General features: G+C 48.4%; 3 non-coding genes across 3 annotated transcripts in view; all 3 read right to left on the reverse strand.

Annotated features, from left to right (window-relative positions):
* The window catches only part of LOC148166758 (large subunit ribosomal RNA), a 4,039-nt gene extending 2,147 nt beyond the window's left edge, over nt 1-1,892 (reverse strand). Inside the window, exon 1 of the ribosomal RNA XR_015770951.1 lies at nt 1-1,892. This exon is cut by the window's left edge and continues 2,147 nt beyond it. This is a non-coding gene — a ribosomal RNA (large subunit ribosomal RNA).
* Nucleotides 1,893-2,550: 658 nt separating this feature from the next.
* LOC148166759 (5.8S ribosomal RNA) lies at nt 2,551-2,707 on the reverse strand. Its single transcript, XR_015770953.1, has one exon. It is a non-coding gene; the product is annotated as a 5.8S ribosomal RNA (ribosomal RNA).
* Nucleotides 2,708-4,323: 1,616 nt separating this feature from the next.
* On the reverse strand, nt 4,324-6,244 carry LOC148166760 (small subunit ribosomal RNA). The gene has a single exon (XR_015770949.1). It is a non-coding gene; the product is annotated as a small subunit ribosomal RNA (ribosomal RNA).
* Between the last annotated feature and the right edge of the window lie 442 nt (nt 6,245-6,686).

Raw genomic sequence — 6,686 nt, forward strand, 5'->3', positions numbered from 1 at the left:
AACGACAAAAATCTACACCACATCAACATCGGCTTTCGCCTAGGGCTTAGGATCGACTGACTCGTGTGCAACGGCTGTTCACACGAAACCCTTCTCCACGTCAGTCCTCCAGGGCCTCGCTGGAGTATTTGCTACTACCACCAAGATCTGCACCGACGGCGGCTCCAGACGGCCTCACGGCCAGTCCTTCTGCGCTCACCGCCGCGACCCTCCTACTCGTCAGGGCTTCATGGCCGGTTAATTTAATAACCTGACCGCACATGCCTCTGACGGCCGAGTATAAGCACGACGCTTCAGCGCCATCCATTTTCAGGGCTAGTAACTTCGGCAGGTGAGTTGTTACACACTCCTTGGCGGATTCCGACTTCCATGGCCACCGTCCTGATGTCTTAAGTTACCAACGCCTTTCATGGTATCCCATAAGCGTCGATTTAGGCGCTTTAACTCGGCGTTTGGTTCATCCCACAGCGCCAGTTCTGCTTACCAAAAATGGCCCACTTGGCACTCTGATTCGAGTCTCGCGGCTTCAATAGTTCGAGCAAGCCGGAGATCTCACCCATTTAAAGTTTGAGAATAGGTTGAGGCCGTTTCGACCCCAATGCCTCTAATCATTCGCTTTACCGGATGAAACTCGTATGCTATGAGCGCCAGCTATCCTGAGGGAAACTTCGGAGGGAACCAGCTACTAGATGGTTCGATTAGTCTTTCGCCCCTATACCCAGTTCCGACGATCGATTTGCACGTCAGAATCGCTACGGACCTCCATCAGGGTTTCCCCTGACTTCGTCCTGACCAGGCATAGTTCACCATCTTTCGGGTCCCAGCGTGTACGCTCTTGGTGCGCCTCTTCTCGCAATGAGAACGAGACGCCCCGGGAGTGCGGGGCGGCAGCCGTAACGACCGCCCATCCTCCCTTGGTCCGCGCAAGGCGGACCTTCACTTTCATTGCGCCTTTAGGTTTAGTTAAATCCCAATGACTCGCGCACATGCTAGACTCCTTGGTCCGTGTTTCAAGACGGGTCCTGAAAGTACCCAAAGCTATAGCGTCGCAGATCGGCGTTTCAACGAGGTCTGTCCGAGAACACCTCAGCGAACAGCCACCCGGGGACGGGACCGGCACCAGGTCCGATCACCATCACGACGGGCGCGCTTGCCGAAGGTCGGACGCTAACTGTGTAGCGGCCCCGCGCCATCTGTATACCGTCGAGCGAGCCGATCGGGAAACACCACGGGTTCATTCGGCGAACGGCGAACCGTCCGAACGAGCTCCACCGCGGGCCTTAGACCGGCACTCAACGGATCGCGACGTCCTACAGGGGGAGAAGTGCACGCGTTCGACGGCAGATCGACAAAACGAAAGGTGCAAACGACGCGTACGCCATCTGTCACACGATCGTCCAGCGCCGCCATCGAGTCACGCTGAATCTCCCCTTTCGACCTTTCGGGTTTCTCAGGTTTACCCCTGAACGGTTTCACGTACTATTGAACTCTCTCTTCAAAGTTCTTTTCAACTTTCCCTCACGGTACTTGTTCGCTATCGGTCTCGTGGTCATATTTAGCCTTAGATGGAGTTTACCACCCACTTAGGGCTGCACTCTCAAGCAACCCGACTCTGAGGAGAGATCCTCCCGTTATCGGCAGCGGTCGCTACGGGCCTGGCACCCTCTATGGGCTGTGGCCCCGTTCAAGATGGACTTGGACGCGCCGCACGATCTCGGGATGACGGATCCTCCCTAACACCACATTTCCCGGCGTCCGGTTTCGGCCGCGGGATTCGGTGCTGGGCTTCTCCCTGTTCGCTCGCCGCTACTGAGGGAATCCTAGTTAGTTTCTTTTCCTCCGCTTAGTAATATGCTTAAATTCAGCGGGTAGTCTCACCTGCTCTGAGGTCGCATATGAAAAATAAAAATTTTTCATTCGGTCATTTCGACGATCACGACACGTCTCCCATTCCTTGCTATACGTGTTCGTCATTTTTCTTTTTAAAAAATGGCTAAGTTTACAGAAACGCTTACGATCTGACGTCTGTCGCGATTTGCATTACACGTCTCGGACACGACGACCGTCTATAACGTTCTCAACCTTAAAACGCCATTTTTTTTTTTAAATGACGACATGTTGAAGAAATAGGACGTGCTACGCCGAAAGACCAGCCAACAACTACAACAAGTAGTAGTTGGTCGCTTTCGCGTCTTAAGATGTCGCGCAAATTTACTCGCTGCACGAGAAACGCACACAAACACACGATTCTACGACACACCACGCAAGAACATGTGCCGACGTAAACACTTTCGTATTTATGATTCGCAAGGTGGACGTCCGACGGACTTTGTAAAAAAAAAATACAAAGCATACCCGTCCCGTCCTTTTTGACGAAAAAACACGCTCGAGTAAACGTCTCGGCACACGTTCGAGGCGTGCGTCGTTATATCGTGACGTAAGTGACGATCACGTACATTAATGAGTACCTATTCGACGCGTCGCAACACATCCAACACGCTCCGACGTTTTCGTCCGAAAACGAAAACCGAGCAGTCTTTGAAATTGACACGACCCTCAGCCAGGAGTGGTCCGGGAACATTATATCCGAGGACCGCAATGTGCGTTCGAAATGTCGATGTTCATGTGTCCTGCAGTTCACAAGTTGACGCGCAATTAGCTGCGTTCTTCATCGACCCACGAGCCAAGTGATCCACCGTTCAGGGTAATCTTTTTAAAATTTAAACGCTCGTTCCACAAGAACCCCGATCATGCCGATCGTCCAGCTGTCTATACACGTCTTGCAAAAATTTTTGCGTACGTGCGTACATCCGAAACGAAAATGATCTTCGTGGTTCCGAAACGTGCCACGTCTAAAATTTCGGTGTTGTGGTATGGATATTTATGATTCTCGCTCTTAATTGTCTTTCGTCCGTACTTTCTCGTCTGAAAGGGAACGCGATCGTCGGTCTCAGTTTTACGCGTACGAAAAAATTAAAAAAAATATTAACCCAAACACAAATTTGTATCCGCGCACCGAAAAAGAAGCACTTTTCTTTTTCACGCGGTCTCCGCTTTTACACGCAAAGTACGAGCATGTATGTGTGAAGATGGGACATGTTCGATACGATTTTAATTAGGAATTTGCCAATTTCCTTTTTCTCAGCAATAATTTTAATAAATAATGCTGCTTTCTCTCATAAACTACATTTTCGGTAGTTTTCCTTTATTGTGTCTTTCATTTAGTGTGCGTGTGTCAAGCACTTTAAAAAGTGTGACGAAGAGACGGTTTTTGATCGATCGGAATCAACACATCATTACATCATCGTACTCGTTATGAAAAAGCGAATTAGTATCCGCCGTAAGCGAAAAGAGATTTTCGCGGGCGGTCTTTGTGTTCGTGTTTCAATTTTCTTTCTATATTTTTTCGTCGCCAAACCGAAGACAGATCGTGAATTTTGACGAAAAAATCTATAGACGTGCCAGACTGAGCGTCTAACATAAAATCCTCAAGTTTACCGTTCTATATCGTGACTTAATGACGATTGACGGTGTATATAATTTTGAAATGGTGCAGTCGTACGCTCCGTAAAGAGAATTTTACCGTTTCTAACGAAATCACTTTACCACATCTACCAAAAACATTAAAAAAGCAAGGTGTGATGTGTGTGTGATCGCTCGTTTAACGGCGCTTTCAAAAAACTCTTTGAAGCGTCTAACGACGAACATCATTCACGCGAATCGTAAAATCGGGAGCGTTTCTCGCCGGTCCCGTAGCCGGGCGTAAATCATTTAAAACCCACGGAGTCGTAACCTAATTCGACACCTGCGATTTTCTTCTTTCTCGACTACTCTGCTACATCCTCTCCGTGTGTCCGAAAAAAGAGGACTTCTAACGTCTTTCGACTTTCGCGGTGGAGTTCACAACTTTCCGCGATCCGGTCGAAAAACCGAAAGCGTCCCTCCTTTTTTCCATCATTGGAAAAGATCGAGAGATAGTACAAAAAAAATCAAAAAATCTAGGTACCCGAAGAAACAGCCGTATGCCCGAGCGAATTCGGTTTTTCTCGTTCAAAAAAGGTGAAAAACTCGATCGCAAGGACCGGCGCTGCGGGCCAGCGTAACGCTATTGTTTTTCCGAATATGTACGATTCGTAGTTCAAAACGTCGTACACACGGTGTTTCAAAAAGAAACAAGCAACGGCACGACAAAAGATCGTGCCGTCGACTCCATGTCATCGACGACGGTGTTGTAAAAACATAAAGTGTACATCGACACGATCAAATAAAAATGCATAATAATAAATTATACATATGTCAAAATTCGTGTGTACGAGGACACGTTAATGATCCTTCCGCAGGTTCACCTACGGAAACCTTGTTACGACTTTTACTTCCTCTAAATGATCAAGTTTGGTCATCTTCCCAGCGACATCGACGACGTCGAAACGCCATCGCGTACCGGTCCGAAGACCTCACTAAATCATTCAATCGGTAGTAGCGACGGGCGGTGTGTACAAAGGGCAGGGACGTAATCAACGCGAGCTTATGACTCACGCTTACTGGGAATTCCTCGTTCATGGGGAACAATTGCAAGCCCCAATCCCTAGCACGAAGGAGGTTCAGCGGGTTACCCGGACCGCTCGGTCAGGGAGGACACGCTGATTCCTTCAGTGTAGCGCGCGTGCGGCCCAGAACATCTAAGGGCATCACAGACCTGTTATTGCTCAATCTCGTGCGGCTAGAAGCCGCCTGTCCCTCTAAGAAGAATTGTTTGTACGCCGACAGTAAAAACCGCGCACGACCACCGGGCGAACCCAGGATCGACGGGCCTTTGGGATGTCGAAATACGCCTATTTAGCAGGCTAGAGTCTCGTTCGTTATCGGAATTAACCAGACAAATCGCTCCACCAACTAAGAACGGCCATGCACCACCACCCACCGAATCAAGAAAGAGCTCTCAATCTGTCAATCCTTCCGGTGTCCGGGCCTGGTGAGGTTTCCCGTGTTGAGTCAAATTAAGCCGCAGGCTCCACTCCTGGTGGTGCCCTTCCGTCAATTCCTTTAAGTTTCAGCTTTGCAACCATACTTCCCCCGGAACCCAAAAGCTTTGGTTTCCCGGAAGCTGCCCGCCGAGTCATCGGAAGAACGTCGGCGGATCGCTAGCTGGCATCGTTTATGGTTAGAACTAGGGCGGTATCTGATCGCCTTCGAACCTCTAACTTTCGTTCTTGATCAATGAAAGCGTTTTTGGCAAATGCTTTCGCTTCTGTCCGTCTTGCGACGATCCAAGAATTTCACCTCTAACGTCGCAATACGAATGCCCCCATCCGTTCCTATTAATCATTACCTCGGGGTTCCGAAAACCAACAAAATAGAACCGAGGTCCTATTCCATTATTCCATGCACACAGTATTCAGGCGAAGTTTTAGCCTGCTTTAAGCACTCTAATTTGTTCAAAGTAAACGTGCCGGCCCACCTCGACACTCAATGAAGAGCACCGCGGCGGGATTGAGTTGGGCCGCCCTCTCGAGCTAAGCCCACCGGCAGGACGTCCCGCGGCACGCCAGTTGACACCGCGAACGATGAACCGGCGGCGCGGGACACAGATTCGACTACGAGCTTTTTAACCGCAACAACTTTAATATACGCTATTGGAGCTGGAATTACCGCGGCTGCTGGCACCAGACTTGCCCTCCAATTGATCCTCGTTAAAGGGTTTAGAGTGTACTCATTCCGATTACGGGGCCTCGGATGAGTCCCGTATCGTTATTTTTCGTCACTACCTCCCCGTGCCGGGAGTGGGTAATTTGCGCGCCTGCTGCCTTCCTTGGATGTGGTAGCCGTTTCTCAGGCTCCCTCTCCGGAATCGAACCCTGATTCCCCGTTACCCGTTACAACCATGGTAGGCGCAGAACCTACCATCGACAGTTGATAAGGCAGACATTTGAAAGATGCGTCGCCGGTGCGAGACCGTGCGATCAGCGTAAAGTTATTCAGAGTCACCAAGTTGTACGATGACGGAGACCGCCACCGATTGGTTTTGATCTAATAAAAGCGCTCCTTCCGTTTCCGGTTGGAGCTCTGTTTGCATGTATTAGCTCTAGAATTACCACAGTTATCCAAGTAAATGTGGGTACGATCTAAGGAACCATAACTGATTTAATGAGCCTTTCGCGGTTTCACCTTAATTTGGCTTGTACTGAGACATGCATGGCTTAATCTTTGAGACAAGCATATGACTACTGGCAGGATCAACCAGGGAACTGCGTTCTTGTTTTAAAATAAGAGAGTTTTAGTCTTTCTTTCCTTCTAGTCATATAAGCTACAATAATCGTAGAATTTCGGAAAGACACCTGCTGCTCTTATAAAAAACTGAACACTTTCCTATTATTGTTTTGAAGAAAGTGTGCGTGTCTGCGAAACGAAAACCTCGTAAGAAGAGACGTAACGCCACGCGATCTTTCTGGATGGAAAATTTTTCGACATTTTTTTCACATCATCCTTGATTGAATCTCCTGCAACAATTTTATTCTTATTCATCCGTTCTAAGTTGTCGTCGTCGTCGAAATAAATAATTTGTACACACTTCGGGGTACACGTTTGTCAAAATTCATGAAATGCAACGTAACATTTTTACTTTAATAAATTTTTACAGTGCATTCAGATCGACTAAACGAACAACGACGGATGAATTGATTTATGGA

Source organism: Gnatocerus cornutus, unplaced genomic scaffold (assembly GCF_029298725.1).
Source record: "Gnatocerus cornutus isolate USDA-ARS CGAHR unplaced genomic scaffold, icGnaCorn1.1 Chromosome167, whole genome shotgun sequence".
NCBI lineage: Eukaryota > Metazoa > Arthropoda > Insecta > Coleoptera > Tenebrionidae > Gnatocerus > Gnatocerus cornutus.